The 10,572-nt window shown below is 46.0% G+C and overlaps 1 protein-coding gene and 1 long non-coding RNA gene across 4 annotated transcripts in view; one reads left to right on the top strand and one right to left on the bottom strand.

Annotated features, from left to right (window-relative positions):
* The window catches only part of pde4ba (phosphodiesterase 4B, cAMP-specific a), a 176,392-nt gene that overhangs the window by 48,812 nt on the left and 117,008 nt on the right, over positions 1–10,572 (top strand). The window lies entirely within an intron of this gene.
* LOC127605760 (uncharacterized) overlaps positions 9,296–10,572 on the bottom strand; it is a 131,791-nt gene continuing 130,514 nt past the window's right edge. The window contains exon 2 of the long non-coding RNA XR_007963656.1: positions 9,296–9,435. This is a non-coding gene — a long non-coding RNA (uncharacterized LOC127605760). The remainder of the gene's footprint in view (positions 9,436–10,572) is intronic.

Below are 10,572 nucleotides of genomic sequence, written 5' to 3'. Positions count from 1 at the left end.
GTCATCCAAATGCTGCCGTTTTTGGGGAGGAGAACATTGCTAATCTGTGTTTTTAAAACAGATGAGTAAATTGTACTCTCAAGCAGAGGTGGGCATTCGATCAGTCTGTCACTGATGGACAGTAGGTTTGCGGGCAAATGACGGGAAATTTCGCAAAACTGATGGACTAACCAAAGCGGAAGTGGGTTTATTTTCTCAGATTTGTCGACTACTGGTTTACAAGGCGCACACGGTATGTTCAATGTTCCCTCTAATTTTCCATGCGTCTGAGCATTCACACAATCTCCCTGCCTTTCTTGGACCTCAGTGAGCAACATCAAACATTTACATGGGGCCTACCACACCTGTGCAAATTCTGAGATCTATAATTTACCCGATTTAGATATCTTACAAAAAAATTCAAACTACCACAATATCACATTAGAGGATATCATTGAATAGAGTTTTGTGACATGGATAAAATGAGCGTACGTTTGTAAGAGTTGGGTAAGGATTAAGGAATTTATGTTGTCAATCAGGCCAAAGTAACTTGAATCGTTCACAAATAATGTAAGTAAATTCTCTCATAGTCATCATGTTTAACTCATTCAATCTCAGCCATTTTCACTGGAGAAACCCCCTCAATCACAGTTTTACAGTATTTTGACTGTTCTTGCAAGGCCCGCAGAATATTTGGTTCTAATGCTTAATAAACATGGAGCATACCAAAATAAAGTTTGGACTCTCTTCTTTCAGCAGAAAAAAAGAAATGGTTTCTATCTTTTTCCATTCTTCAGCAATCGGCATTACAAAATGGCTAAGCTTCATGAAAATGGCGATTCCTGGGCAAAAACCGGAGAAAAATAGTTTTTTGTTTTTTTTTTAAAGCATGCATTTCAAGTACGTGAGGCACCACTGCCACCTACGGGTCACATTTTTACATGATTTACAATGCAAATGGCTTATTCTTATTCACAGATTGCATCAGACCCTCCTCTCTATGACGCAAAAAAAGACAGACGTACAAGTACGTCCTTGGTAGGCGGGGCCTAATTTTAAAAATATGTACAAGTATGTCTTGTGGAATGAAAGAAAGAGTTAAGAAATTATTGCTTCATTATTTACGACACACACACATTTTGCTCCTAAGACAAAGCATATGAAGTGAAGAGTGACATGAGCAATGCTTTTCCTCAATAATTTGTGAGTATGAAAATGGTTGAAAAGGTAGTAAACCACATTAAATGTTGCATAATTATTACTAATTACTGTCAAAGTGTTGAGATGCTTCACATGTGAGACAATAATCCTCAGGAAGGATTTGAAGGACTTTACCTTGCCCTCTTTAGATTTGATGATGCGAAACATTCACATTCAAAGTCTGTGGTGGTAAACATTTGTGAACTAACTGAAGCTATTCGACCATTGTAACAGATGTTAAAATTATGACGAAGTGGCCGGAATTCCATAATTCACCTATTGTCAAAAATAATCCAAAGTAGGGGAGTCTTTGAGTGTGGGGGTTGTCGCTGACTAAATTTGCCTTGGACAGTCAAATGACTAGTTCTGGCCCTGGAAATCAACTTTTCATTATTTTTGTATGAGGTGAATATGCAAAATGCCAAAACAGCTCAAGGTAGATTATTTTTTTTATTTATTATTTTCATATGCGCTGTATATATTTGCCATGCACAGAGGGAGTGACGCCATTGCGCGTGCACACATCTTAGAGGGAACATTGGGTATGCTATATCTTGTTTATTTATTGTAGATTTGAGTCAAAGAGATGATTAGAAATAGTGATTGTAAATGCTATGGTATATCTTTCTTTTAGTTTTCATGGTGTTCCATCATGGACGTCCAATAAAATGATTTTGGACATCAGTATGCATGATTCTTTACCGAATTAGATACATTGTGCTGAGAATTTGTTTTATGCAGTAAGTAGTACGTTCTCAACGCCGAGTGGCTGTCGCTGTTGCACCGCTGCCATAGAAGAAGATCAGATGGTCCTGATATAGTGGTGATGAACATTAATTTAGCGATGAAGGTAGCGTGGTTAAAATGATGGTGATCTGTCTGCAGGTCCTGCAGTGGTAGTGAAGAACTGTAATTTAGTAATGACGGAAGCGTGGTTGCGACCGATTTGGTTGCCTTGACATAATGACGGACAGGTGGCATAGCTGCTGGCGAATGACTAATGATGGACCTGGAAGATTTACCGACGCACCTATGCTCACAAGTTCTTTAGTAAATATAGTATGAAAGAGATAACTGAATATTCTTTTGAACTCATTGTCTTGCAATACATGAATTAGAGACTTTCAGGTTGTTACTTCTATCAACGGTTGTGGCGCGGAACATATAAACACAATCACAAAACTGGAAAAACAAAATAAAACACTGCATGCTGTGATACAGTGACAAATTGCCACACATTTATCGGTGAAAACAATATTGCAAAACTATAAATATGAAAATTAAGTAAAAATTAGTGTAGAAAATACCAGGTATGCGTGCATGATGTACAGATGCATTTGTTAATGCCATTGATCAACAGATTTGTAAGATTCGCGTTGAATACAGTGTTGTAGTTTGGCTTGGCTGCTGTTACCAAGTTGAATGAAACATTAAACACTGCACAGATGCACTAACGTATAGGACAGACAGAGCAGCAAAAACAGCCATAGCAATGAGCTGTCTGTGTGATGCGCGGTTAGATATAAAACTGTATTACAATCACTCCTCAGTCTTTACATGGGGTGAAGGTGAGTGGAATGTGTGTGTGACAGTTGGGAACTACTATGGGTGAAAATGGCTCTTGTTTTAGTCTGTCAGTGGGGACAGCTGTCACTCGATCACCATGGTAACAGCTTGAACGATGAAGTCGAGATTGTGTGTGTGTGTGTGTGTGTGTGTGTGTGTGAGTGTGTGTGTGTGTTTGCGTGTGTGTGTGTGTGTGTGTGTGTGTGTATATGTCTATGACATAATTTAGTTTTTCATATTGTGTACAGGGCAGCCCAACGGTCCACTAGTTAGAGTGTCGACCTCACAGTACAGAGATGCAGGGTTCGATTCCGGCTCCGGCCTTCCTGTGCGGAGTTTGCATCTTCGACCGTGTTGAATGTTGACCTGCAGCACCAGACAAGCCCAATGGTAGCCCTACACCATTCTGCCTGCAGGCAGCCGTCACACGGCATTCAGTTCCCAGGTTCCCGCCAAACTCATGCCATCTGCCAGCATCTTTGCACTGCTTCTTGTCAGGAGTCCAGGCGCATTCAAAAACAACAGACCGATCTGGAACACACAAAAGTCACACATAACACGCACGCGCACACATTCTTACACGCACATTCGTCACAGCGACTCCTCTCGCACTTCTAACTCATAACCATGCAGTGAGTGTTTAGGCTGATGAGGACACGAGTGCAAAATGCCAGTGACTCTCAGCAGCCTGAATTTTAATGACAAAAACAGCAGTTATTCCTAGGTCAGCGAAAATGTTTGCGATAGTGACGATGATGATGCCAGCCTCAATTAGGTTATTGTGTTGTGGTGTTTAAATGTTAAAAGGTGTGAAAATCCAATTCTCCTCTCACGGAAATTCATATTCACCTTGTGATTCAGGATAGCACATCATGTGCCAAATGAGGGCGGATACTAATCGCCAACATAGTGCCTCAGAAAACGGAAGGGAGACGGATTGAGTGCGACATCTGATGTAACCTCCTCTTGGTTGGTGTGAATCGCTGCAGCTCTCGGTATGCATCTTTTCGACTCAAATCAATTCCGTTTCACAAGGGAGACACAAACGCAACACACTTTTAATTACAGCCTTGTTTATTGATGTCATTTTTAGCACCTAACTATGTCCCAGATGGGCTCTCTGCTTCTCTGATAGTGTCTGTCATTCGGTGTGCCATCTTAAAGCACATAAACAGGCAGGCCCTGCATTTGGTGCAAGAGCAGATTAAGCAGTTTAATGTCAACTTGCTTCCAGCATGTGTGCTTAATGAAGAAATATTTCTCCTCAAAATTGGGGCACATATGCGACAGAATCTGCTTAGCACTGAAGATGGCAACCATCAAGATGACAGGCGATTGTGGTCATGAGCGCTCTTAAAGCAACGGGAAGGAACGCCAGTTGAGTTTGATTTGTTTTGTCCTTGCCAGCTTGCCCCTGTCATTTCAGAGTGACAACTTGATTGATCAATAACTTTTATTTTTCCCAAGCAAGCAATATGGAATACATACTGACGAGTCACATTGAAAGGGGAAATCAACCAAAGATATCATAACATTTCAGTGTTTTAAATGTGAATATCTTCTTTATGCAATCATTCATTCATTCATTCATCTTCCAAGCCGCTTGATCCTCACTAGGGTCGCGGGGGGTGCTGGAGCCTATCCCAGCTGACTTCGGGCAGTAGGCGGGGGACACCCTGAATCGGTTGCCAGCCAGTCGCAGGGCACACAGAAACGAACAACCATTCGCACTCACACTCACACCGAGGGACAATTTAGTGTTCAATCAGTCTGCCATGCATGTTTTTGGAATGTGGGAGGAAACCGGAGCACCTGGAGAAAACCCACGCAGGCCCGGGGAGAACATGCAAACTCCACACAGGGAGGCCGGAGCTGGAATCGAACCCGGTACCTCTGCACTGTGAAGCCGACGTGCTAACCACTGGCCTACCGGGCCGCCTTATGCAATCATATTTTCCTTAAAATCTGCAAAGTAATTATTCGAAAAGAAATGTGTTGAAAACATCACATCTATGTGCTGATACAGGCAGCCATTTGAAGTCCTTTTCAGTCTCATAAGAATGCAAATTTGTGACGTGTCCCAGCCCTCCTGCCCACTTTATTTGTAGTTACAAACAAAACCAGACAGAACTGGTAAATATTTAGCAACGATAAGTAACACAGTGTTCGGATCCACTTATCTAGCGGAGGAAACCGGATTACTCAGAGAAAACCCACACACGCTCGAGGAGCACTTGCAAAGTCGAGAAAAGAAGTCTGGATTCTAACAACCTCTGAACTGTGAGGTGGTCATTCTAAGGACAATTTAGAAGAATCACTCAGCCAAACATGAATGGAAGGAAGCTGGAGTACTCTGGCTGGGCAGTTAATTAGTAATTGAATTAAATTTCCATGATCCTTTCTCACAATCATGTAAACAATCAATAAAAAAACGATTAATGTGCCGAACAGTGTGTCTGTTTGCAAGTTCCTGCATTATGAAAGCACCCTGAATGCACCGTGGTGCTTGAGCAGCAAATTTATGAAGAAACTTACTGTTTATTGTTGACAGTTGGAATTTACTGTGAAATTAAATACAAAACAAAATTAATGCGCACATTGTATATTTAAATACAAGACATTCTGCATTTTAGTGACAATGTCACTCCGAATGCTGGATTTCAATGTAAAATCCTATTGACAGGCTAATGGAAAATGAGCATCGAGTGCTGGATGTCAGTTGCGAAACGAACCGAATAATGTTTAGAATCGCAGAAATGCAGGCACAAGGTCGGTGCTAACCTATGTCCATCGTTCTGCCCTCCATTACTACCGTATTTTTCCGATTATACGTCACTCCTGATTATAAGTCGCACAAGCCAAAAAATGCATAACTAAGAAGGAAAAAACATACATAAGTCGCACTGGAGTATAAGTCGCATTTTGGGGGGAAATTTAGTTGATAAAATCCAACACCAAAAACATACATGTCATCTTGAAAGGCAATTTAAAATAAAAGTCAAAGAGAGAACAACAGGCTGAATAAGTGTACGGTATACTAACGTTACATGACTGACATGCCTGGTAATGTCAGGAACGACGTAACATATTAAGAGTTATTCCGATAACTATAGCAAAAAGAACATGCTAACACGTCTACCAATCTATCAGTTTCACTCCAAATCACGAAATCCAATGAAATCTTCATCCTCGGTGTCACTTTTAAACAACTCCCCAACTCGGGCGGTAGACGATACGCCGCTTCCTCTTCTACGTCGCTTACGGCAGACTCACCATCCATTTATCAACAGGCTGAGAGCGACCTCTTGTGGTTTAATAGGAAAATAACTTGTGAAATGACATAATCATGTGTTAATAATTTCACACATAAGTCGCTCCAGAGTATAAATCGCAACCCCGGCAAAACTATGAAAAAAACTGCGACTTAATAGAACACAGCAAGGATCCATCTGTTTGAAAGCTGCGAAGCAGTTTTGCATTCAGTTCGATGCTTCTATCCTTGTGTTGAAGTGGAACAAGTGAAGTGGCTTGATCTGTGTTGTTGTTGTTTACCATGTTGAGAGTGTGGCTGTTGAGCCTCTTCATATGAGTTATAAACTAGCGGTGAGAGGAAGAGCAGTGTTGTCCATATGTATATTAAAATCTCCCAGGATTATTGGTGACAGACACTTTTTCATTTAAAAAGTCGCGTTGGGGTTTGGAGGAGCGGTACACTGTGGCAATAATCGTGGGGATGGGTCCGGATATTTGACAGGCAAGGCAATCAAAGGAGGAAAGTGGCGGGAGAGAAACCGAAAGTACTTTCCACTTCTCGCGGTATACTATCGCGAGACCTCCTCCACGACCAGAATCGCGGGGCTTGGAAATGTAAACAAATCCCGGGGGAGTGGAATCGTTCAACTGTGAGAAGTCCCCGGGAGTTTGCCAGGTTTCATTCAAGCAAAGAATGTCAATCTTACGGTCCGTGAGGATATCTTGAATGAGATTACCCTTCCCAGTAAGCGAACGGATGTTAAGTAGCCCGAAGTTGACGGCGGCAGTTGCGGGGGCCGTTAGCCGACCTAGCCAAGCCGGCTAACGCACGATGGTCGATGGATCGGCCGGCGTTTCTGGATGGCCGACGGGAGGAAGACCAGAAGGAGATGATGGTGTTGGATCGGTTGAGGCAGAAGCCCCGACGAGACCCACGATGAATATATTTCCGGGAAGGAAAGCGAACGATGTCCGGGAGCCGGTGTAGAGCAGGAGGAGGGCCCAGCCATTGGAAGCGGAGCCGAAGGAGCTCGGCCAACGAGTACTGGAGCAGACCCTTGACAGGTCGATGGAGGAGCGACAGGTTGACAGGTCGGACGCTGAGACGCCGGGACGAAACAGTCAAAGATAGTTGAGAGTGCGAGGCAGGCGTGAATGGGGGCTGGGTGGAATGACTGTGAGATGATAATCGTGATTCCATGCGAAACAGTAAAACAATCGAGTGTAAAAACACCGTAAAACACAAAAGTTTGTGGGAGAGCAGCGGCAGCCAAAACGCACCAGCGTTCACTCTACCCGGAAGTCCCAGAATCTGGGCCTCGATGGCTCTGGTGCTCAAGGCCTGCTCCTGAGCAGCCAGGATGAGTGCCTCTGTGCATCTCAGGGTGCTGGATTTGGGATGGAACCCCCCATGCATGGTTAGGAACTTTCAGGTCTTAACGTCTGTGGTCTGAATCTCTTCCTTTGGCCACATTATTATTCCTGCAGGGTATCTGATCACTGGCAGGGCATAGCTGTTTATTGCCCGGGTCTTATTCTTGCCATTGAGCTGGCTTCTTAGGACTTGCCTCACTCGCTGGAGGTATTTGGCCGCAGCCGCTTTCCTTGTTGCCAGTTCGAGGTTGCCATTGGCTTGTGGTATACCAAGGTACTTGTAGCTGTCCTCAATATCTGCTATTGTTCCTTCAGGGAGTGAGACCCCTTCAGTGCGGACTACCTTTCCTCTCTTAGTCACCATCCGACTACATTTCTCAAGCCCGAATGGCATCCCGATGTCGCTGCTGTAGATCCTGGTTGTGTGGATCAGGGAATCTTAGCATACAGCTTTATGACATCCATGTAGAGGAGGTGACTGATCGTAGCTCCATTTCTGAGGCGGTATTCATAGCCTGTCTTGGTGATTACTTGGCTTAGGGGGTTCAGTCCTATGCAGAACAGCAGTGGGGAGAGCGCATCACTTCGGTATATGCCACATTTGATGGACACTTGGGTAAGTGGCTCGCCATTGGCTTCAAGTGTGGTTTTCCACATCCTCATCGAGTTCGCAACGAAGGCTCTTAGGGTCCTGTTCACCTTATACAACTCCAAGCATTCAGTGATCCATGTATGTGGCATCGAGTCATAGGCTTTCTTGTAATCAATCCAAGCTGTGCACAGGTTGGTACGTCGGGACCTGCACTCTTGTGCGACTGTTCTGTCAACCAGGAGCTGATGTTTGGCTCCTCTGGTATCTCTATCAATGCCCTTCTGTGCTTCGTGCATGTATTGATCCATGTGTCCACTTATCTTAGCCGCAATGATGCCTGACATTAGCTTCCATGTTGTGGAGAGACAGGTTATTATTGGCCGATAGTTGGATGGGGCTGCACCCTTCGAGGGATCCTTCATGATCAGGATCGTTCGCCCTTCGGTTAGCCATTCTGGGTGAGTCCCATCCATCAGCAGCTGGTTCATTTGTACTGCTAGGCGCTCATGGAGTGCTGTTAGTTTCTTTAGCCAGTAGGTGTGGACCTATGGTGGTTATGGTAACTGGGTTCTGTTCAGGGAGGTTGCTGTGCTCCTCTCTCAGGGTCACCAGCCATTGTGCACTGCTGTTATGTGCAACCTCCTTCTCCCATATGCCTTTCCAGTACCTTTCAGTTTCCAGTCTTGGTGGGTCAGCTCTGTTGTTAGGACCATGCCACTGAGCGTACACTTTCGCTGGTTGTGTTGCGAACAGCCTGTTTATTCGTCTGGCCTCATTCTCTTTCGTGTACCGCTTTAGGCGACTGGACAAGGCTTGGAGCCTTTGTTTGGCAGTTTCTTCTTCAGGTATGGTCATCTGGATGTACCTCTCGGGTATCTGCCTTTTCATCACACCTCTCTTGGCCTCGGTCAATTGACTCACATCTTTCCGGGCCGCCTTGATCTTAGCCTCCAACCGTCTTTTCCATGGTGGGTAATGTATCTCATGGCTTCCATGGTTGCTCTTATAGCCCAGAGTCTCCAGGATCACTGATGCTGAAGCGTATATCAGCTCATTTGTTTCTGTGATCGTTACGGTAGGGATCGCCCTCAGTGCTGCATTCACACTTTCCATGAGACTTTCAGATGGTACTTCACATCCATCCGTCCATCTTCTACCGCTTATCCGGGGCCGGGTCGCGGGGGCAACAGCTTTAGCAGGGAAGCCCAGACTTCCCTCTCCCTAGCTACTTCTTCCAGCTCTCCCCGGGGGATCCCGAGGCATTCCCAGGCCAGCTGGGTGACATAGTCTCTCCAGCGTGTCCTGGGTGTTCCTCGGGGTCTCCTCCCAGTGGGACATGCCCGGAACACCTCACCAGGGAGGCGTTCAGGAGGCATCCGAATCAGATGCCCAAGCCACCTCATCTGGCTCCTCTCGATGTGGAGGAGAAGCGGCTCGACTCTGAGCCCCTCCCGGATGACCGAGCTTCTCACCTTATCTCTAAGGGAGAGCCCGGACACCCTGCGGAGAAAACTCATTTCGGCCGCTTGTATCCGGGATCTCGTTCTTTCGGTCACGACCCATAGCTCGTGACCATAGATGAGGGTTGGAACGTAGATCGACCGGTAAATCGAGAGCTTCGCCCTTTGGCTCAGCTCCTTCTTCACCACGACAGACCGATACAACGTCCGCATCACAGCAGACGCTGCACCGATCCGCCTGTCGATCTCTCGCTCCCTCCTGCCCTCACTCGTGAACAAGACCCCAATATACTTAAACTCCTCCAGTTGGGGCAAGATCTCCCCCCCCGACCCGGAGGGGGCACTCCACCCTTTTCCAACTGAGGACCATGGTTTCAGATTTGGAGGTGCTGATTTTCATCCCAACCGCTTCACACTCGGCTGCGAAACGCTCCAGTGAGAGTTGGAGAGCCCTGTTTGAAGGAGCCAACAGCACCACATCATCTGCAAAAAGCAGGGATGCAATACTGAGGCCACCAAAACGGACCCCCTCAACGCTTCGGTTGCGCCTAGAGATTCTGTACATAAAGGTTATGAACAGAATCGGTGACAAAGGGCAGCCTTGGCGGAGTCCCACCCTCACTGGAAACGATTCCGACTTACTGCCGGCAATGCGAACCAAACTCTGACATCGGTGGTATAGTGACCGAACAGCCCGTATCAGGGGTTTCGTACTCCATACCCACAAAGCACCCCCCACAGAACTCCCCGAGGGACACGGTCAAACGCCTTCTCCAAGTCCACAAAACACATGTAGACTGGTTGGGCGAATTCCCACATACCCTCGAGAACCCTGCTAAGGGTGTAGAGCTGGTCCACTGTTCCACGGCCGGGACGAAAACCACACTGCTCCTCCTCAATCTGAGGCTCGACTTCCTGACGGACCCTCCTCTCCAGCACCCCTGAATAGACCTTACCAGGGAGGCTGAGGAGTGTGATCCCTCAGTAGTTGGAACACACCCTCCGGTCCCCCTTTTTAAAAAGAGGTACTACCACCCCGGTCTGCCAATCCAGAGGCACTCTCCCCGTTGACCACGCAATGTTTCAGAGGCGTGTCAACCAGGACAGCCCCACAACATCCAGAACCTTGAGGAACTTCGGGCGGATCTC

The sequence above is a fragment of the Hippocampus zosterae genome, chromosome 8 (assembly GCF_025434085.1).
Source record: "Hippocampus zosterae strain Florida chromosome 8, ASM2543408v3, whole genome shotgun sequence".
Lineage (NCBI taxonomy): Eukaryota > Metazoa > Chordata > Actinopteri > Syngnathiformes > Syngnathidae > Hippocampus > Hippocampus zosterae.
The sequence above is the reverse complement of the archived record's forward strand: the minus strand, read 5'-3'. Positions and strand labels throughout refer to the sequence as shown.